The 23,161-nt window shown below is 35.6% G+C and overlaps 1 long non-coding RNA gene across 3 annotated transcripts in view; it reads right to left on the bottom strand.

Moving 5' to 3' along the window:
• The window catches only part of LOC124106421 (uncharacterized), a 30,720-nt gene extending 7,565 nt beyond the window's left edge, over positions 1 to 23,155 (bottom strand). Inside the window, exons 1-2 of one of the 3 annotated variants that reach the window (XR_009228589.1) lie at positions 19,665 to 20,333; positions 11,248 to 15,313 (exon numbers count right to left, since the gene is read on the bottom strand). This is a non-coding gene — a long non-coding RNA (uncharacterized LOC124106421). Of the gene's footprint in view, positions 1 to 11,247 lie in introns of all 3 variants that reach the window. The other 2 variants (XR_009228588.1, XR_006856063.2) reach the window with 2 other exon arrangements.
• Positions 23,156 to 23,161: the final 6 nt, after the last annotated feature.

Genomic DNA, 23,161 nt, shown 5'->3' with positions numbered 1-23,161 from the left:
GAAGGGTATAAAGTGGCAGTGCACTGTAAGAGCCAGAGAAAAGAGGAGGCTGGGCTTTGAACTCAACTGGCTTCTCAAAAACGTCAGTGAGTGCTAAAAAGTGAGTATAAGCAGATCTTCAAAACCACACAAACCAAAACACCTAATGTAATTGTCTTTACTTTCCTTTTTCTTTCTGCACAGAAAAACATTGTGTATTGCCCTGATTTAATCATTACACAGTGTATACTTATGCCAACATATCAAACTGTATGCCATAAGCATGTTCAATTGTTATATTTCAATTAAAAAGAAAACATTTGAAAAATAGAAAAGCCTTAAAAGAACAGACCTGCTAATGATTCAATTATATTCTCTAAGTAATATCTAGTCATTTTGGACTCCAAATAAAATTGTAATGCTATTCAATTAGTGCTATTGATTAAGAGAAAATAGCAGTTGAATCTTATGGAATATTAAGTGTCAAATTTTCCTATAAAATTATAATTGCAGTTTATATTTTATACAATGAACTGTGAGTAGGAACAATCTACAGTATCTTTAAATAGAGTAGGAACAATCTACAGTATCTTTCAGAGAAGAGAATTATAGCAATTTGACAAATTGGGAACCTGAAGCAAGGAGATCACATAACTTATTCATTCTCTGAAATCTCAATGATGGTACTACAGGAACAACTATATTAATATCATTTAATCTGCAGCTATTTTGATTCATATCACTAATTTAAAATCTATGCATTCTATTGTTTAGTATAAAATTTCACAGAAAAATCTTAAAGTCAAATTTATTTATTTATTTGTGTGTATGTATTTTTGAAGCATATCTAAGGCTCCACTGGTCAGTCTAATTCAAGAACATTTGATTCAGTACTATTTTTATTTTTATTTTTTTAAATAAATTTAGCTGTTATATTTAAGTCCAGAATGATTCTGAGTTAATTATTTATATAATCCCATGTAAAATACATTATCACTCTTTTGCATTAAATATGCAATTTTATTCCTATCTTATTTGTGGAAGATGCTATTCTCACTTGAATTAACTTGATAACCTTGTGAAAAATAAATTTGCCAGAGCTGTACTTTGTGATGCATGCCTGTAATGCTAGTGGCTTGGGAGGCTGAAGCAGAAGGATTATGTGTTCAAAGCCAGTCTTGGCAACTTAGTGAGGCCCTAAGAAACTCAGTGAGTCCCTGTCTCTTAATAAAATATTAAAAGAGTCTAGAGATGTGACTCAGTGTTTAAGTTCCTCTGGGTTCAATCACTGGTATAAAAAAAAAATAACAGAGTTGGGCAGCTTATTTTTCCACTGCCCATTTTCTTCCACTGATACATTTCTAGATTTTTTTTAAATCAGGGATTTAACCCAGAGGCACTTAACCACTGGGGCCAAATTACCAGCTCTTTTTAATGTTTTATTTTGAGAGAAGTTCTTGATAAGTTCCTTAGAGCCTCATTGTATTGCTGAGGCTGGTCTCAAACTAGCAATCTTTCTGTCCAGCCTCCTGAGTCTCTGGGATTAAAGGTGTGCATCACCACGTCTGGCCAGGCAATTCTTTAAAACACTTACTGAGGGTTAAAGTAACTATTGTGCTTAAGGTGATAAGATATGCTAATGTCACTAACATGCACCATATGTTATAATTGTAGTTCAAATTTCATTGTTTTGTAAATAAACAATAATTAGCAAGAACAACTAAAAGTAAAATTTTTAAACATTTATAATGTTTCTGTTGCCTATGGATATATATATATATATATATATATATATATATATCACTAAATTTTTCCCTAAGATTTTTTTTTCCTTAAGATTGTTTTCAGTAGATTCTTCAAGTATATGATTAAATATCACTGCTATCATTATGGCCTTCTTGGAAATTAATGAGTTTCTTATAAATATTTTACTGTGGTTAACATCAAATAATGATGAATTATATCACTCATCTCTGAATCTTATTATTTATTTATTCTTGTTGTGCTAAAAGAGAAATTCAGGGCCTTGCACAGGCTAGGCAACTGATCTACCACTTAACTACACCCACAGCTTCATGAATCTTACTGTTCAAATATTGGTAAGTAAAAAATTATTCAAATGTACAATTAAAATAATTTGCTATGTTTATTTGTAAGTCATAAATATGTATACACACACACACACACACATAAATGCATGCATACATGAAATTCCTATATTTTCTTGTGGTAAAGTTTTTTGAGGGTATATAAATAAAAAGTGGAATTGAATATTACATGATACTATTATATATAAAATATGATATGTACACATGTAATATTAGCAAAATATGTAATATATACTACATGTAGTATAATATAATCTAATAAATATCAATGAATTTTATACATTGCATATGTTACATAGTATATCTATTATAAAGCATATATGATAAGTAATGTGATATATGTTATAATACTGAAATGCATACATTTTAAACATTGACTCAAAGCTTTAATAGAATGAGAAAAAATGAAAAATAAATTTTATGAATGTAAACAATGGATTTTAGAAATCAAACAATTAGTAAGCAACAATCTTTCTCGTCTGATGACAGTCAGTCAGTTAGTAGTACTTGATTAAACTTGGGCTTCATTAAACTCTTGAGAATTAACAGCTATCTTCAAATAAGAATTTCAATATACAAAGAGTCTCTAAGGTAGATTGCAGAAAATATAGCAAGGCAACCCACACTGTTAATTTGTGAACAAAATAGGCAAGTTTTCAGTGTGTTAGACACCAAAATAAAGTATAACAAAGGGAAATTTTTGAGATTAATTTTGAAAATTTACTATCATTCTCTCAAGGCTGTAAATGCTATGGCACACATAAAAAAGAAATAAAACTGGTCATAGTAGCACTGATTCAACAATTGTATGTGTCTGTCCTCACACTATTCAGCAACTTAACTCAAGGTTTCTATCAGTGGAAGCCTGGGGTTCAGCTGCCCTCTCTGTAGGAATAAGGAAATGAAATCCTGCTTCCCACTTCCTAATTTCTCTGTTATTCAAAATCCTAATTAGCTAATATTGTTTTTTTTTTTTTTTATCATTCAAGGTAATATTAGAGAAGATGCCAAACTGCTATAACTAGGACAACATTTGTATAAAATTTATTAAAGTTCAACAGAGTTATTATTTCCCATTCATCTATCAAGTAATAACTTTATGGAAATACTGTTTTTGTCATTTTGAAGGAAGAATTAGGAAAACTATTTTTAAACAGGAAGAAGTTCTCCTCCTGAGTTACTGGAAATTATTCTCACTTATTAATCTAAGAAATGTCCTCAAACTATAATTACATGCTTTAGTAAAGTCATCATATTTGCTTTATAAAATTCTGAGTTTAAAATATTAGTAAAATTACATAATATGAAGAATTCAAGTGCATTTCCAGTTCTTTCTGATATGAATCATAATTTTTTTAATCTAAAATTCAAAGGGTAAAATAATTGTCAAATATATGGTATAATATTTTATTTCATCATAGAAAACTCAAAACAGATAAAAAGCCACCATGGTCATTGATTAAAATTCTACTATCTTAAAAAACAAAACAAAACAAAAAAACATTTTAACTTTTTTTTTAAATTATATCCCTCTACTTCTATTTTCCACATATTCCTATGGTACGCTAATTATTATAATTTTAAAATAAATTTATTCTACTACATGCATGTCACAGAGAATGAAAATAAATCAATGTGAAATATTCTCTAAGTGTGAACTCCAGTCCCCTCAGTCATCCTCAGTACTTCACGTTTCTGCTTCTAGGGATCACATTCAGCTCTGTTTGCCCCCAGATTGATTTTGAGCTGAACTGGAGGCCTCCTAGAATCCACAGTTAGAACCAATAGGAAACACTCACAACCACAAACAAACCTTTACTCCCTTTCCATGAAAATGTCCAAGGTCTCTGTCCAGCCAAGGCCAGCTCTGTACCTTGCCAGTTCCCCTTGTTTTGAGGGTGTGGAAAGCTGTTTAGATCTGGGCAAAGCTGGACTGGGATTCTCCCTCTTTTGTGAGAAAGAGGGAACTGGAACACAGGGCCCTTCAAGCTGCAGAGCTGGAACATGGGGACCACACGCTGAGCACATCCTTCTGGCTTTGGGCGTGGTATCCATAGGAGACTGGATACCTCTTGAAGAACACTTCTCCCACAAGCAGGAATAATCAGCTTTGTCTCATGTCCTGCCTCACACTATCAGAGTCCTCGCATGGCTTAAAGTTTCTGCAAGCTGGTATTTATTCATTTAAAGCTCACACATCTATGCATTTCTTCAATCAGTCCTCATCACAATTACTGATCTATTCATTTTAGCTTCATGTAACCTGATATACAAAAGCTTCAGGAGATTTAGCATATGAGTGCAAACTGCCATGTTAGTCCATGGCAGAGCTGGGCTGAACTGGTACCATCTTTTTTTATTTTATTTTATTTTTCCTCTGATTTCTCTCTCCTCTCCATACATACTCTCTTTGGGTGAAGCCTCAGGGGTCACAGACCTGTTGGATGGGTTGTTAGCATTTGCTTATCAACTGTTTTCCCACTGTCCTCCTTTGTGTTGGATAATACAGTGAGCCTGAGCCAATGATGTGGGAAGAAGATTTGGGCTTCTTTACATACTGGCCCCTAAAATGTCCTGTGTGATGTACACACTGCATATAGGGGATCCCAAAGGACATTAAGAGGACTCAATGACTGAACCAAGTTTTTTTTTTTTTTTTAAAAAAAAGGTCTCACAGTGGCCCAGACGGCCTCCTCCAGAGTTCAGGGTTACTGTGGTAGGAAGATCTTCATGGTGGATACCTGGCCAAGGAGAAGAGTCAGGTGCGGACAGGGCCAGTAGCAGGACAAGGCTGGGTGAGAACAGAACTAGCAATGCTTCCATTGCTTGGAGAAGTCCCTTAGAAAATGTGACCAGGAGCTGGTGTACACAGATGCCTGGGAATCATATGGAAAGAACACCCTGTTGTGAGTTATGAGGAAGAGATGATGGCAGAGAAGAGATACATGTCCAGGATTCTGACAGCAGTCTTGAGAAGAACAGATATTGCCCGAGGTCTTCAGGCTCTGCTGTCATTCACCATGGTAAATCATGACAACAAATATTCCTCTAAGCACAGGGGCTCAAGGTAGAGTTTGTCCCCAAGAATGATTTAGGTGCTGCTTTGTGGGATTGCCAGAGATTTCCAAGCATGAGCACAGAGGTAGAGTGTACTCAGTGTTTCATGGGAAAGTGGTCCCTGAGGATGGGGGTATAGACTTGGGGGAGAAATGAGAGAGAGAGGGAAAGAAAGTGCAACTAGACACTTTCACTGGAACCTGAAGTGTGCTTAGCCTGAATTACTTGAACCTGAAGTGTACTTGGAACAGGAAAACATCAATCCTCACCCACATCATGGATATGTAAATTCAGAATGGATTTTCAAAGGAAATAATGAAGAAAATATGAAAAGTTTCTAAAAGGACAATTTTAGTAGTCTCAGTATCATATTTTAACATTTCCTTAAAAATGACAGATTTTATTAAGATTAAATTTATTTTATATAAAAGCATACACATGTACAAAGAGACAGCAGATAAAGACAAGATGAGGCAAAAAGAAACACACAGTATGAGACAGAGAAACTGAAATGATAGGAAATGAGACACTTGAATATGTTAGGTCTGGAATTTAGATTTTTCTATTTCCATTTTTTTATAGTTATGGTATGTCTTCTAACAGATAGGGAAGAACCCAAGGTTTAAAATTAAAGTCTTCTCAGTCTCTCCTAAGATGGTGCTTTCTCTGTGCATGCACAGTGATGTTCTAAATTTCACTATATATGCAAGTGACCTGGAATGTTCTAGATATTAAAAGAGTGAGGAGAAAATAGGAGAGGGGGAGAAAAAATGCAGAGTTAAAAAAAAAAAAGACATGAAGATTCCAAAAGGAATCTCTGTGAAGTGAAAATGATAACTACTTTGTGATGATCATTTATATATATATATATATATATATATATATATATATATATATATATATATATAAACAAACATAGACATATATGTGTATATATGTATGTATACACATATATGTGTGTGTATATGTGTGTGTGTGTATGTATGTATGTATATATATATATAATCATTGCATTCCTTAAACACACATTAATGATATTTCAATAAAGAACAAAAACTAAAATGGCACACAATATTTAAGCTTTATAAGCTTCAATATCTATCTATCCATCTATCTATATCTACATATATATAATATTATTATAAAAATGAAACAAAAAGACAAGCTAAAAGTGTAAGTCTAATCCACCGCCTCTGTTCTTTCTTTCTTTTTTTTTAAAGAGAGAGGGAGAGAGGGAGAGAGGGAGAGAGAGAGAGAGAATTTTAATATTTATTTTTTAGCTATCGGCGGACACAACATCTTTGTATGTGGTAATGAGGATGGAACCCGGGCCGCACGCATGCCAGGTGAGCGCGCTATCGCTTGAGACACATCCCCAGCCCCCCTGTTCTTTCTTTTAGTAAATCATCACAGGGCTCATCTATGAGGGTTCTGTGTTTGGGATTGGGGTCTCTGATAAACTTCATGATTGTGGCATGCTTGCTAGGTAGAAAGTTTCTCTGCAAAGGCACAGAAAGCCTGGCTGCTAGGAAGTTTCTCTGTAAAGACACAAAATGCCTGGCTGCTGGAAAATATTTTTGTAAAGCCATGGGATGCCTCTCTGCTGTAGCAATGTCCCTTATGAAGAAGCTCTGTGTTAGAATCTTCTCAGTCTCAACCTTGATTTTAGGCATATAATTCCTGGGAATAAAGGAACTTGCTTGCTGGGATAACTACAATGTTTCAATAAGCTCCCTTGTTCCTGGATCTGCCCGCTTAAAAGTTACTTTAGTCAATGAATTTCTTGAGAGCTGCACAAAGCTCCTGACTTTGCATATTGTAACTGTGGAATATAACTGCAGAATAAACAATGTTACTGGTACTCTAAGCAATAAAAATGTAATTATGGTCCTAATTACCTAATGTAACCTATCAGTGTAAATAAACATTGTCACTTGGAAAAAAAAGCCATTTTTCTTCCTGCCTCTACATCTTGTTTCTGTGTCCTCTTATTATTTTTCCTAATACTCATTAAGGGTAAATATTTTGTAGGTATATTTACAATTTCTATGGTTTTTAAAATTCAAAAACATGCCATAGAAAATTCCCAACCCCAGATATTATTGTAAAGCAAATTCACTTTGGACTGGAAATCAACTTCTTTTAGTCTGATGAAACAGAACATCCACACACCCTGGGTACATGAGACAGGTTTATTACTTATGGACAGGGAGCAAGGGCATGCAGAAGCTTTGGATTCATTCCAAGCTTGTCCCTGGCAGTCATGAAGGCTCCACACAGAGGATTCAGTTTCATCCAAGTATGCTCCACTTACACCAAAGCTGAAGGACCCCAGGAAGATGTCCACCTTGGGTTTTATGCCCTAGAACCACAACACTCTCTAAATCATTAAAGGACATACTGATTCTAGGAAAACTGGAATAGAAGTTATGTTGTTCCACTTAGTTTCTTCCTGGCTTATGGTGTTACCTTCTCAGTATATTTTGCAGTTGTCCTGAGAACTACAAGGGATAATGTGGGACTGTGAACAGGGTTGTTCCAAGACGACTTGGAGAATGCTCTTGCAGTCACTCCTGAGGTTACATTGGGTTAACTGGGGTTTAAAGATGATGCTAAGACTGCTGATTGGCAGATCATAGAGGGGGAAATATTTTTCTCTTATACACTGGCATACACACTGGTATCTGAATGTCCTACTCTATTTACATGGGCCCTTAAAGCAGAATACAGAGATGCAGCAGAGGACACAGTCAGAGATATAAGGTATGAGAGGTTCTTTTTACATTACTGCTGGAATTGAAGACAGTAAGTATGTGAGCCAATGACACTATTAAACAAAAGGAAAGTTTTAATTGATTAATTTACTATTGTTATTACTGGTAGCAAGGATTGACCCAGGAGCTGTTCACTACTGAACCACATCTGCAGGCCTTTTTATTTGTAGACAGGCTCTAGCTAAGTTGCTTAGTGCTTCACTTATTTTCTGAGACTAGTCTTAAACTTTCATCCTTCTAGCTCAGCCTCCCAAGCCACTGGGATTATAGGCATGCACCACTCTGTCCAGCCAAAGGTATTTATTATTAAATGATACTAAAAATTGTACATATTCATAGGGTATCACACAATATTTGAATACAATGTGCACATTAGCAATCTTCAAATCAGGTTAGGCATACTTGTCTCTCAAATAGCTACCATGTCTTAGGGCAAAACTTCTCAAAATAATTTCCCAGATGTTTTAAAATATAGAATATATGATGATAAATGAGAGAAAAAAGTTTCTACTGTACATTTTCAGAAAACATTGAAATTTATTGTTTACTTTTTAAAAAGACTTAAATAACTACCAACATATATAAAAAGCTGATTCTGAATGGTTTTATGATGTAAATTTTTAAGTTATTAATTGATGTCCTTGAAGAAAATGAAGGGAACCACCTCCCTATGCATATATGTCTTAGTATATGCATCTATGTTTAACAGAACCTATGTTATTAACATTAAATAAAGACATATAAAAGTATTTCTATTAAAATAAGAGCTTCTACTTGGTTGAATCTCATACAAACATTTGATAAACTCAGTCAGTATATTCTAAAGCCAAGGAGATGTAAACCTTTAATCAATGAATCAATCACCTTTACACACATAACAGCAGAAACTCTTACAATTATCATTAAAAACACACTGTGAAACTATAGGTGAGTCCTCATCATGATACTTCAAACTAAAAAATGACCATGTCATGTTATCTTTTTCTGTTGCAATAACCAAATACCCAAGACTGAGTACTTGACAAAGAAATTTAGTGGCCTACAGTTCTGGAGATGCCAGAGTATGGTGCCAGCATCTGCTCAACTCTTTGAGGAATTAAGAGTAGGTGAAATCACAATAGTGGGAGCACATACAGAATAGACCACAGGACAGGACAGGGAGCGAGAGAGCAGAGACACCAGAACACTCTGTAAGACAGCCCAATTTCATGGGAACTGATATACTCCAGACATTACCATTTATCCCTTTAAGCATGACCTCTCAATGACCCAGCCACCTTGTACTTACATCCACACATCAAATTTTCCACCTCCTCCAAAACCTTCACACTGGGTGCAAAGCTTCCAGCACATGGAACATTTTTTTTTTTTTTTGAGGGGGGAGGACTTATGTGTCCAGAGAGGAAGGCATGAAGTAATTAATATTCCTGCAGTTGAATTCTATTACCAACCAAATATGAAAATACAAACTACAATTAAAATACAATTTTCTAAGTCAAATATAAAAGAGTTGAAGCTGATCATTTTCATTTATAGAAAGTACAAAAAATGAAAGTGATCTATGGTATTTAATGTCACATACTGGTCCCTGTTGAATATGATTATGGTAGAGGCACAAAGAGGAATCTTTGAGATGGACAAGATTGTATTTTGATGTAGAAGAAGCTGAAGGCAAAAGTGTATATACTTTATAAAATTTTACTTAGTAATTTATGACTGATTTGTACATAAAGCTGCTTTGATGGTTTATTGGTGATTTAAAAATCATTTGTAACAATAAAAAATTACACCTAATGTATATTATCAAGGTGGACATGAAATATATGAAACAGAGCAGGGGTTTTTAGTGGACAATTGCTTCCCATTCTGTCCATTTCTATATTGTAGGGATTCTGATCTTGGAAATATTATAGAGGAACATTCCTCTGGTGAGCAAACTCCTCGGGAGTAACAAACACTATTTTACTACCCTTAGAATGTCCTGCAGTTTTTTTTACTAGGAACTAGTAAGATAACGAATACATGTGAACCATCTAGCTGTAATGGCAATGCCCTGCTCTGTTCTATAGTCTTATCAGCCTTGACTTTGATCTCAGGCACATAGCTCCTGTGAATAAAGGAACTTGCTTGCTAGATAACCACAATGTTTCACTGAGCTCTGCTGATCCTGGATCTTCCCATCTAACAGTAACTTCAGACAATGGACTTTCTTGAGAGCTGCACAAAGCTCCTAACATTGCATATTGTAACTGTAGAATATAACTGCAGAATAAGCCACTTTACTGATACCATAAACTATAATGTAGTTATGGCAGTAATGACCTAATGTAACCTATTGGTATAAATAAATGCAGCTGCTTGGACGAGCAACTACCTTTCTGCTGCATCTTGTCTCTGTTTCTCTTTTTACTTTCCTTATACTGTATTAAAAATAACTAAATTTACCTGCTAAAGGCAAATATCATTGGAGTACATTAACTTGGAAAATTCTTCAAATACACAGAGCTAAGACATAAACATGAAAGTAGACAAATGAAAAATTCTTTCCACATTTTTAACATGACTAATCTATCAGAAAAACAAGAAAATATGAAATTATGTGAAATCAGTTTGAAATAGTTTTAATTAAGTATAAAATTTACATATAATTTTTCAGAATTATTATTGACAGATCATAACAATCAAGATATATGCATGTGTGCATGTTCATGTTCACAAACACATATAAAACCATACACACACATTTATAACATACGAGGGTATGTGTCTAAACCACCACTCACAAATGATATGACAAATTGTACAAAACCTTATAGAGTACATATTTTACATTTTCCTCATAAATTAGAAATTTAAGATTTTTTTTATACATGCAAACTAGCCTGAATGTGCTGGTGTCTTTGATTATTAGCAAAAAGGGGTTGAAAGCTGGGAAGCACCCAGAGATTATTGCAGCCAAAATTATCAGGAACAATTTGGGATTATTTAAGATACTGGAAAGTGTATAAAAATACAAAAGAGCTCACTAGGACAAGAATTGTTTTGTTGTACTCAGGGGAGGACCTGGGCAAACATGCTGCATTCTCTGGTAATGCCTGTGCAGAATGAGCACCATGGAGCTGCTGGCCTAGAGCATGAGCACCCCCGCTTCCACACACACACACACACACACACACACACACACACACACACACAGCATCAGGGAGTGACAGGATTGCTGCAAGCAATGATTCTAGGGCTTTGTCATTAGAGCACCAGAAAATCTACCAAGATCTTGACATTTTTGGAGCTCCCTTTCCCAGTCATGCAAGTAAGAAAGGCATACTTACAAGGAGTTACAGGATCCAGCTCAGGTATAAGGAGGTACCAATGTACTGGGAGTTTTTACTTTAAAGCTCTGCCCATCTGAATTCACTGGGCTGAAGATGGTAGCCTGGAAGACACTTAGAAGGCATATGGTAACAATGGACTCATCACTGCCCATCCTGTTAACATTGAAAAGCAGCTTACATCCAAAATCACCAAGGAAAACTTCCAAACTGAAAAGTGCCCCTGTCTGGGGACTTTCTTTATGCAGGAGATTTAACAAATTGACCACATCAAGTGCTTAAGAATCAAATTTGTAGGCCTTAACCTGCACCCAGTGAAGAAAATAACAGGTAATAGATAAGACAGAAATTGCCCAGAACTCCAACCACAGTCTGTGACAGGAAGATGATTCCTACAGCCTCATCACCGGCTGCCATCCTGCCAGTTCCCAGAGGGTCCTGCAGGGGAATGGGAGTTCTGGGCTATCTGTGTCCTGTCAACCAAAATCCAACATTGCCCTCTCTCAAGTGGGAATTGCAAAATTGAACTTAAGGTTTCATTCTCACTAGCAGGTTTCATGATGCTTTAATTAAGAATTAAACCACAAAATGTGTAAAAATCCCTGCTCTAAATGCAGCACATGGTGATTTTTTAATCTTCTCAACATGAAGCAGGGGCTGAGATTACTTTCATGATTACAAGGAGAATTTGGGTACACAGAGGTTAAGTCTCAAAGTCTTACTCTGATTAGGTGCAGAGAGGGGTTTTGAAATTGTCAGTGTTTAAAGAGAGGGTGCCATGAACCACCATGTTTCCCTAAAGCTAGTAAGTGGAGTTCTTCTATTAATCAAGTTCTGTTTTTTTTTTCTATTTGTTTTTCTATATTCCTCCTATCTTCTAAACTAGTAGTATTTTGGAATTTCTTATTGGAAAAAAAGTTTCCCATTGATTATAAATATTTATTCTACATGTGTAATGGTTAATTTGAATTGTCAGCTTCATCAGATTAAGAGATACCTAGGATTAAGAGGATTATGGGTATGTCTATGTGTCTAGAAATGGTTGGCATGTGGGATAGCCAACTGAAATGGAGACCCTCCCTAAGAATGGGCTGCACCAAATATGATGATGACTTGGATGGAATAAAAGTTGGAAGAACAAGGAAGCAGCAGCAGATGCATGGTTGACTTTTTCTTGAATGGGTTCTTGATTGCTGCTACCATCATCTGAGGATATCAGACTCTTGCTTCTTTACTCTTCCAAAGGTGATTCTCCAGAAACCTTTGGTTTCAAACTAGAGTAGCACTGCTAATCTCTCTTGTTCAGGCCCAGGCTTCAACCTCTTGGACTTTGCATCTACTGATTCTTCCTTCCAGCTGTCTGACCTGCAGATGGCCATTGTTGACTATCCACCTTCCAGTAATATAAGCCAATCTTATAAATTATCCTTTTATAATTGTACTTCCTGTTGATTCTGTTCTTCTAGAGAACCCTGACTAATACAATATGCAATGTCAATTATATAAAGGAACATTTAAATATTTTAATAACTGCAAATGCATTGAGTTGGAACTATAGCTCTGAGGTACATGTCCCATGGTGAGTTATGTGCAATGAGACAGGACTGGTTCCACATCTGTAGAGCTACACCCTGACTCATTTATTGTGTGTTAGGAAAACAAGTGCTATCACAGTAATTGTGCCACATTCCCAGGTTATATCCTCAGCTTTGGAACATAAAACATGAAAGACTGTATGGCAGAAGCAAATATTCACTGATTTAAGAAGATAAAAATGTGAGTTAATTAATACCTAAGTAAATTTGTTTCAAGGAAGCAAGGTTAGTGAATGATATTTATAACAGGAGACATTCATGCAAACTGACACATGTGTGGCATTTGAAAGTTGAAATACTAGGATTTTTTCAGTCATCTGAATCCATATATTTCATAGAATTTGTTGTTTAGAGAAATTTAGGTGATGCTAGTTGTTCACTTTGAAAGTCACTGAATTCATCTGCACAAATATGGGTTAATTAATTGGACTCATTTGCATAATTGGATGTCAATTCATATCATAATTTTGTGAATAAATATGCTCTACCAATATTTACCTCTTACTGACAGGAGGGAGAAACAAAACAATATCCATAAAAAATGTAGAAAAATTCTCACTCACCAATGACAGCAACAGGATAAGATGGTTTGACCTGCTTAAGCCAACATATCTGTAACTCTAAGATGTGCCAGGGCTGCTAACATTAATTCTGCAGCAAGTATGATGGGTGAACACAGTACAAAAACCCTTTCAATTATTATAAATCCCTCCAATCCTGCAAGGACACTATTTACAATATGTCACCTTAACAAATGCTGTGAGATTTATCATACAGGTGAAAACCTGTGGTATAAATGCAGGTATGTTTTGTGTAGTAACAGTAAACTGGTATTAGATTGAAGTGGTACTAAATAAGAACATGGGGAATAGGGGGATTGGGAAATTTGATTGTGCAAATCCTATAATGTAGAGGACACAGACAAAGTTCATTAAGTATCCAGGAAAAGCTCATTGGCATGACTAGGTGAAGGCACACATGGGTAAAAAGCCAAGGAACATAAAGACATAGGGCCCAGAAGGTACAAGATACATGGGGTACATGGTTTCACAGGAATTGAGGTGGTCCTGAGGATGAAGAGTGAACATGAAAAATGTTGAAGCTCACCGGATTGAAAAAATTGTAGAAGATTCAATGCCTCAGAGGCATTCATACATACGTGTGGTGAGAAGTTGTGAATAAAGCTGGGGTATCAGGTCTTGGATTAAGTACTTGTCCAAAACAGGCCCAGAATATGACAAAGAGGTGTATCTAGAGAGACACAATGTTTCTTGGAAGAGACAAATGACAAGAGTATTGGGGGGGGGGGGAGACAAAGTAGGTAGAGAGCTAAGGAGGCCGTGATGGCCCAAAGTGCAAGAGAAACACCAGGAAAAGCAAACTAAAAGATGTACACTTCTAGATATTAAGACTAAGTATGAGTCTTTACAACCATGTGGTATAACTAAAGGACACAAAACAATACCAGTGGAAAAAAGGAAAAGTGTCTTGATTTAAAACCAGGCACACAGGAAAGAAGTGATATAAAGAGGCATGCAACCAGAAGAAAGGTGGAGGATGGTGGGGTTGGTGACAATCAGTTTGGAGTTTGATCTTGGACATTTGGTTGTGTAGGACCCAGGAGCTATGGGGATGGACTGAGGTAATGGAATTGAAAGCAAATAAAAAAGAAGAGAACTGATAATGGGTCTTGGGGTAATGGGAGGAAGAAGGACAGTTCTGAGGTCCCTAGGATAGGCACCACAGAAAAATGAACATTAAATGTCAGGACACAGTTGTGCATGTGAGAGTTGGGATGTGGACTGTCTTCATGGCTGTGAGGGATGGGTGGAAGTTCAGTGTGAAGGCTGCAGCTCAGAATGAAGAACCAAGCATGCTTGAAAATAGGGTATGTGCAGACTCAGTCCTGCTCTGCTGAGGTGTGACCGACAAATACATTTGTACACATACATGGTGTACAACACATGGAGCTTTCATAAGTAGATATTGTAAACTGCTTACCAGAGCCTCTTAATTAACATATCTATCACTTAAGATGTATGTGTGGTGAGGATATTTAAGATCTCACAGCAAATATCAAGTATACAAAAATGTATTATTAACTTCATTCTCCATGTTATACAGCAGATCCCCCAAATTTATCGATGTTAGAATGGAATTTTGTGCACTTTAAACAACCTCCCTGTGTCCCTCACTACCCACCTCTTTACAACCACCATTCCACTCTATTTCTATGAAGTTGATTTATTAGATGTCACATAAGAGAGATCAAACTGTAATCTTGTCTGATTTATGTCACAATACTGTCCTCAGTGTTCACTTACATCAGCACAGGGACAAAATTTACCTATTTAGAAGGCTCAATAACATTCCATTGAACGTTAGTGGACATTCCACATCACCTACACACAGTCATCCACTGGTGGACGCTATGTCTTTCCTTGCTTCTGTCTTGCTTGTTGTGAACAGTACTGCAAGAAACATGGAGATGCAGATGTCTCTGTGAGAGATAAATTATTTTCTTTTAGATGCATTCCAGGGAGGGGGATTGCTGTATCACGTGTAAGTTTTACTCTCAATTTTCCAAGGCACCTTTATGTAGTTTTCCATGGTGGGTGTGTCGATTTACATAATCTCACAAATAACCTGCCCAAGGTTCTCTTTGCTCCATATTACTGCCAATACTTGTTATCTCTGGTATTTTTAATATTAACCCGCCCAAAATAGTGAGGTAATATCTCCTCATATTTTTGAGCATTTTACTGATTAGTGTCACTATGAGCATATTTAATATATCTACTGAGCACTTTGTCTTTTTTGAAAATATATTTACTCAAGTACTTGACCAAATTTTTGAAAACAAATTTTACTGTGCATTTTAAGGTAAACAAAACAATACCATAAGATAGAGTGAAATTGTCACTAGAATTGAACAACAAACTCATTTATCTCTTATCTCAAATAGATACATATATTCCCCCATGTCAAGAACAGTCATGATCTAATCATGCAACAAAACTCCTAACTGGAATACAGTACCTTTAACATAGTCAATATATCATATACAAGATTTTCTGAATTGTTCACCCTGAGTATTTACTATTTGGTGTGTTTTTACCTACAGCCATGGGTAGGTAGATTTTTATATGGATTTCATGTGGAGCCAATTTCTACGAAATTGATGTCTCCAGGAAAGTCAAGTCTTCCCAAGTTTATGTGCCAACTTGACTATTCTCAAAATGTGAATGTTTGAGCAGTACCCTAGGCAGCTCCATATGCCCAGGGAGTCATATGTGACCTGAAGGCAGGAATAAAAAAATGCATAGGGAGAGAAATCTCTAATAGTAGGAATGTTTGAAGAAGCACTCAAATCCCAGAGCTGGGATTAAGCTGTCACAAGACTTTCTATCACAAGAAAGTTTCTCCATGGTTTCTGCCTGGGTATGTTGTCCCCTGTTTGCAGTCTAAACCTACAACCTTATTTCTCCCCCTGCATATGTCTAGTGACTTCCCATTCTCCTGAGTACCAGTATGCTATGTTTATCAGAAATAGTTGTATGAAGCAAATTTAGTCTATGCTGAGGTTGGTCTTTAGGTTTTCTGCAAAGGAATTTCTAGTTCTTTCTTTTCTGGGTTGAGTTCACTGCTGCCTATGCCTTTATGTCCATTTTCATAAAATTTTGAAAGTGTTGACCCTGTTATAGAAATGCATTACCTTCCCATTGGATGTGGTGTGTCTCCCAAGGTTTTTCTATTGGAAGCCTGATGTCCAGTGTTGCAGTGTTAAGAGGTGATGGGGCCCTTATGAGGCAAGGCCTGTTGGAGGTGACAGGCCTTTGAGAAGTTTGCCAATTGAAGTGATCAAGATAATTCTTTTGGGCCCCTGGCTAATTCTGAAAGGGGTGTTATAAAAGACAGAACTTCCCCTAGTCTACTCTTTACCTTCCAAACTCACATGTGATTTCTCTCACATACATTTCTACAATGATGCCAGTCACCCCCTTATGACAGCACAGGGCCACTCAGGAATTGAGCCCATGTGGGTGGCATACTTGTGAGGGCTCAAAACTATGAAATAATGTTCTTCTTTCTGTAAAGTACCCAGTCTCCTGGGTTTTGTCATAGAAGAAGACAACAGGCTAATACACAAGCCTTTCTGCTATATTCAAGTGAGATGAGAAGACTCTTGCCTCTTGAGTAGGAGGTCCCAATTCCATACTCCCTCCATGATTCTGATTTCAGCTTCCTCACATCATATTTTATTTCACTTTGATCTACATTCTTATTCTGTATTTTTAAACAATAAAGTTTGGGGCACAGCTGTCCCAATGTCAATATGAACACACAGAACCTAGACCTTTTACCAATCCTACAAGCACAATCTGGAGATAAGGCAGTGATACATTACAGGGCACAATGACTGTGACATGGTCATAAGAATGCAACAAATTTCCTGGGCACAGTGGTTCACACCTGTAATCCCCACAACTCAGGAGGCTGAGGCAGAAGGATCATGAATTTGAACACAGGCTCAGCAACTCAGTGAGGCCCCAAGAAACTCAGTGAGACACTGTTTAAGTAAAATACAAAATAGAGTTTGGTGTGTTGTTCAGAGGCTAAGTACCCCTGAGTTCAATCTACGGTTAAAAAAAAGGTGGGGGGGGGCAAGTTTAGAGTTGGCTTTAGCTTTAAGTCATGATGATGTATTTCAGAAAAGAATTATCCAGGATGTTGGCAATCAATATTCATCATGGATGAAGCATGGAATGATTAATGAAACCCCTCAATGGCCCATCCATCACTTCTCTTTTGAAGTCTGTACAATTGGCTTTAAGGGCCTCTCTCCATGTAGGTTGAAGACTTCAGGCACAGTATTTTCCTTGGATCTCCAAAACCTTTGATGTGTTGGGTGTTGTTCTTCCCTTGCTGAAGTCTCAAATCCCTCTGCACTAAAATGTTTTCTTAAAGTTGATGTTATCCAAGGCTCTTCATTAGCATAAACCACCTTGAACCAACAGTCCATAACAAAAACAGCAAATTCATTCTCCTATGTTTGCATACATGGGAAATGAAGAGAATTATCTTTGAACAAAGCCCATCATTTTCTTTCAAAAGTAAAAGGACACTAAAAAAAAAAAAATGTTCTTTGTTTGGGCCACTATTGTCCTGGAACATTTAAAATCCTTATGTGCCTTAATGCTGCCATAAAATCACATACAAACCACGCCCCCATCTTTAAAGTACAAGCCATGTGGTTGCTATCATGTTTTGGGGCTGCAGCAGGAATATTTTATGATTGGGGAGTGCCATTCCTGAGAGATGGATTCTATTGGTTTATTGTTTATTCAGCCTTTGAATGTACCACATGTCCAGTTTCTTCGTACAACTTTTTGATATTTTTGGTTGAAAATTAGATCTATAAATATATTAATATGGCAGCCCTTCAGTCTCAGAATGAATTCCTACATCTCCAGGTTTCTGTTTATATTCACTTTTTTTTTGAGGGGTGTACCAGAAATTGAATTCATGGGCACTCAAACTCTGAGCCACATTCCCAACCTTATTTATATTTCATTTAGAGGCAGGGTCTCACGGAGTTGCTTAGCCCCTCACCCTTGCTGAGGCTGGCTTTGAATCATTATCCTCCAGCCTCAGCCTCCCAAGACAATGGGATTTCAGGTATGGTCACTGCACCTGGCTCTATTCATATTCTGAATACCAGAATTACCTCTTTGCTTTATCAACTATTTTTCCCCATGTTACATTTTTAAATGGTTGCAGTATTTCTAACTTTTCTCCAAGAACTGGATGGCAGTTCCTAAAGATTTTGCTTTCTCTATGTGATCATTTCATGAGAGAAGAAAGAAGAAAAGTGCAACTTGACAAATAAAAAAATAACAACAAAGATGTAATTTTAGATTTGTAATAAATATCTTTTTAGATCTAAAATGTCTGTTATCACCATCAGTCCTAGCTGGTGACCTAATGCTGGCTTCACAAAATCTGACTATTAAAAAATTAAGAAACCAACAAAGAAAGCATACAAACACACAAAAGTACCATCTCAAAATCTGTGATGGCTCTCTGACCTTAAAGGTTCATGGGAAGAGAGAGAGGCACTGAAATTGTTTATTCTTATATAGGAGACATACAAGGGAAGATTCCACAAAACATTCTATCCCCCAAATGGCAAAGGAGTAAGATTATAAAGGAACAGATGAGTGCAACTCAACCTCAATGGATAACACCTAATTCTGGAGCCACACCTTGTTTTCCGAGCTAGGGTAATACCCAAATTACTGTGACCTGGCACTACTGTGCCAGACTAAAGACAATATGTTCAGAACCTGGTGCATCAGGACTGAAAGGGATCTTGTATCCAGGGCAGCTCCTGACATATTTCCCTTTTCTTAAAATTAAAAAAAAAAAAGGCAACTGGGAATTTATGTTGTAATCACTAGACTCTTGTTCTGAGAAGACCATGACCTACTCTTGAGATATAAATAAAATTAGTAGAAAACATATCATCTCAATAATATACTATATAGAATGTTTCAGCATATTTAGGATTAAGGTCATTTAATTAGCTTTGGAAGATCCAGGTTATTATGATTACTCTGCCAAAAACTCATCAGAAAATTTTTAATCTTTTCCCAATTTTATTTGGAAGCATTCTGTTTGGCCATAGTAACACAGACATTTTTATTTGGCATAGCATTTAAGCCTTCCCGCAAATCCTAGAGCAGAGGGGTCATTTGCATTACTCATTACAGTGGCTTCTAGAACATTTAACTTAGTTTCAATCCTTCCATTAGCACTTACCTGACTATGAAGGTTCTTGGAAGTAATTTAAGTCAAATTATTAAGAAAATTTACATGTTATAAGTTTTAAAACATAGCCACAGAAGATGTAGTATAGGAACAATGAATATTTTAAGTAGTCACTTCATTGATCATGAGATTAAGAACTTGCCTAGGTCTGGTTAATTGGCATGCACCTGTTTCAAGGCCTGAATTTTAACTTCAGCATGCTAGCTGGCAACAGGACAAAGAGACATTGATGAGGATCAATGTCCTTTTCATCCTACTATAAAAAGTGATACAATTAGGCAAGTTGTACCTTTTATAGGTTACAGATGGTTATTTAACCATCTTTCCAATTCTCACATTTAAGGAGTCTTTTAGTTCTGTCAGTAATGTAAACACTCTGAAGGTAGAAGTCAAACATCAAAACATCCTTTTGAGTGCTGTCTCACTGAAAATTCAGGTTTCTAAGAGTTATGTCATCTTCATGTCATTGTAGGAGACCATTTCTAGACACCTTATGTTATATTGACAATACATAGGCCAAACCTATCCATTTAGAAAATGTGCCAATTTCTATTACAGAATTATTAGGGCAATAATACATTGTTGGATATTTTATGTAAATAACTGGCCTATATAGAAAATTTCTATTTCAACTATCTTTCTATTTTGACAATTATATATATATATATATATATATATATATATATAGAGAGAGAGAGAGAGAGAGAGAGAGAGAGTCTTAATTTGTAAGGATCAGCATAATTGGCTTGTTTAGGGTTATCATATACTGTCTTTTTCTCAAAAGATACTGCCAGACAGCCTGATTACCATAAGATCAACATATAGCTATAACTGACGATTACAATCAGTAAAATTCATATAGTTGCATGCCTAGACTTTCCAGTCTTCACTGCAAGGAACATCAAAGGTGGACCTGAGGGGCTGTGTTTGTGGGTCAGTGGTAGAGCACTTGCTTAGCATGTACAAGGCACTGGGTTCAATTCTTAGCACCACACAAAGATAAATAAAATAAAAGTATTGTGTCCAACTACAATGTGTGTGTGTGTGTGTGTGTGTGTGTATTTTTCTTTGAGGGTGGACTTGAGAAATGGGTCCATGGATGTTTGTTCATAATTTTTACTTACCTGACAAGCCCATGAAGCTGCATGGCTGTAAACTATGCAGCTGGAAATTTATCTTCCTGTGTGAGGTTTTTCAACCTTTCCACAATGACCAGTTTAAACTCTTTTGAAATTTGATTTAACTTACTAATCATGTTCAGAAGAAGTAAGACTCCCAATATCACAATTAAGAAAAATTTAAAAAATATTTTGTAACATCTATTATGTGCCATGGGGTTCTCTTTTCCCATCTTTTTATTTAATAAAAATTGAGTAGAGGCTTGGCATAAGCCATAGTATCATTAGTTTTAAGTTATACAGGCAATGTTTAATGTAGTACAAGTATTTAAATAATAAGAAAAGATTTATTATCTCTAGGTGGTTGTGAAACTTGACAGAAGTTATTTAATGGGAACAAGGTAAATAGAAACTTACCCTTTACTAAATGTATGACTTGATTTTGACTTTAACAGAATTACCAAAAATAAAGAATACAATAAGTTGTATATAAATATTTGCAGGCTGAAATTAGCTCTAGATTAACTTAAATATTTATCTTAATTTGGAAAGAAGCAAGAGACAAGAGATATTAATGTAGTATTGGTGGTCTTTACTAGGGACATGAGAAATATATAGACATCTATCCAAAATAGGAAGTACATATGTTAAAAAAGCCTAGAGAAGATATTTTGTTTATTACAATTAATAAAGAATGAAATAGAGAAATGAACAGTCTTTTATCTATGAATCCATGAAAAACTGGCATTATGGTTATCAACTTAGTGCTGACCTAAGTAGGGGGAATTAGTATCTCAAATGTTAATGGGTAAAAACAAGTCCACAATGTGGTTTAAGACAGTGATCTAATTTAGAATTTATGACATTGAGCTAGCAATAACATTTTTAGGGATCTATTACAAATAATCTTTGTGCATTAAAAAAAAACAGTTGTATGAACACCCTTAATACCTTATTTAATGTAGTAAAATTAGCTAATAATTATGTATAATTATGGTTTTATTAATTTTAAAATATCAATGTATGTAGGACATTGTCAGATATTATTATAGTTGAGAAAAGGTCTATTATGTTAGCTTTTTTATTGAAATATGCTATTGACTATTGAGCTGATTTATTTATGGCTGTTTGTCTAATATTTTAGGCATAATTATTTTCAGACTTTTTTTTTTCCTTTCTTTTTCAGTAATAAACTGTTGCCAGGTGCTTGAAGTAAGGCCCTGTTTTAATGTTAAGGGGGTTTCAAAATCTGTAACTTAGGAGCAAACATTTTACCCAGGAAATTTATTTCTCTTGGAGCTATGACTACCATTTTAATCTCTGCATTTGTCTTTCTGTTTCTTCATTTGGGCTGCATTTAACTATGCTGTAACATCTAAACTTGGCTAGAATTATGTTAACCTTTGTAAATCCCTTGGAATATCTAGGACTAACTGGAGATAAACACATCTTTTCAAATGGGTGGCCCCCTATAAGTTGAAGGTACTGTATTATCTTTTTAAAGTCTCTCTATGAAAAATAGTAAATTTTTCTAAAGACTTACTAAAATTATGATTTTTTAAAAACTCTTTAAAATTTTTTTTTTAGTTGTAGTTGCACACAAAATATTTCTATTTTTATGTGTTGCCGAAGACTGAACCCAGTGCCTCACATGTGTGAGGCAGGCACTCTACCATTGAGCTACAGTCCCAGCCCCTAAAATTATATTTCAGGCATTTTGTTTATCTGTTAGATACCAATCTATCCTGGAGAACTGTCTGCTCCAAACTGTCAGGCTTGTCCCTATTCTGTGTTAGTGGAACATGGTTAAGATAAATCTCCTTTAAAACTGTTTTTAAGATGGCCTTCTTTTCATTGTTTAGCCAAGTACTAGCATATTTCTCTAGGTAAGATTAGACATCTGGCATACATTCTGAAACCCTACAGTACATTTATTTGGACCTTTTAAAAAATCTCTCTCAATTTGTTTTGGTCTATATTAAGTTTTAGAGGTTCCTTCAATCTTTCAATTTTTTAAGCCCTTCTTTGATGATAGTAGTTGAGGCTAGATATGAAAATTAGATACTTTTTATTGATTATTGTAATTTCCCAGAATATAGACTAGCTGATTCATCCTAACAATTTAAGTAGAACCCCCCAATCTCTGAGAGAATGTCTTAAAATATCTCTATATCTCAGAATATTATCCTTTAAGTAGGTGTCATGTACAACATTAATTTGGAGAACACTAATCCTTATAACCTCTTATAATTACTATAGTACCTCTGCAACTTTTCTTAATAAAACAGCTATCAAAAGTTTCTAAGAACCTGGTGAGGGATAAAAATCAGATTTTTTTTTTTTTTTTTTTAAGCTTGAGAACACATTAGG

Source organism: Marmota monax, unplaced genomic scaffold, assembly GCF_021218885.2.
Source record: "Marmota monax isolate L192 unplaced genomic scaffold, Marmota_monax_Labrador192_F-V1.1 WCK01_AAM20220418_F8-fsc00469, whole genome shotgun sequence".
NCBI lineage: Eukaryota > Metazoa > Chordata > Mammalia > Rodentia > Sciuridae > Marmota > Marmota monax.
Note: the sequence above shows the minus strand (reverse complement) of the source record. Positions and strands in the feature narration are given on the sequence as shown.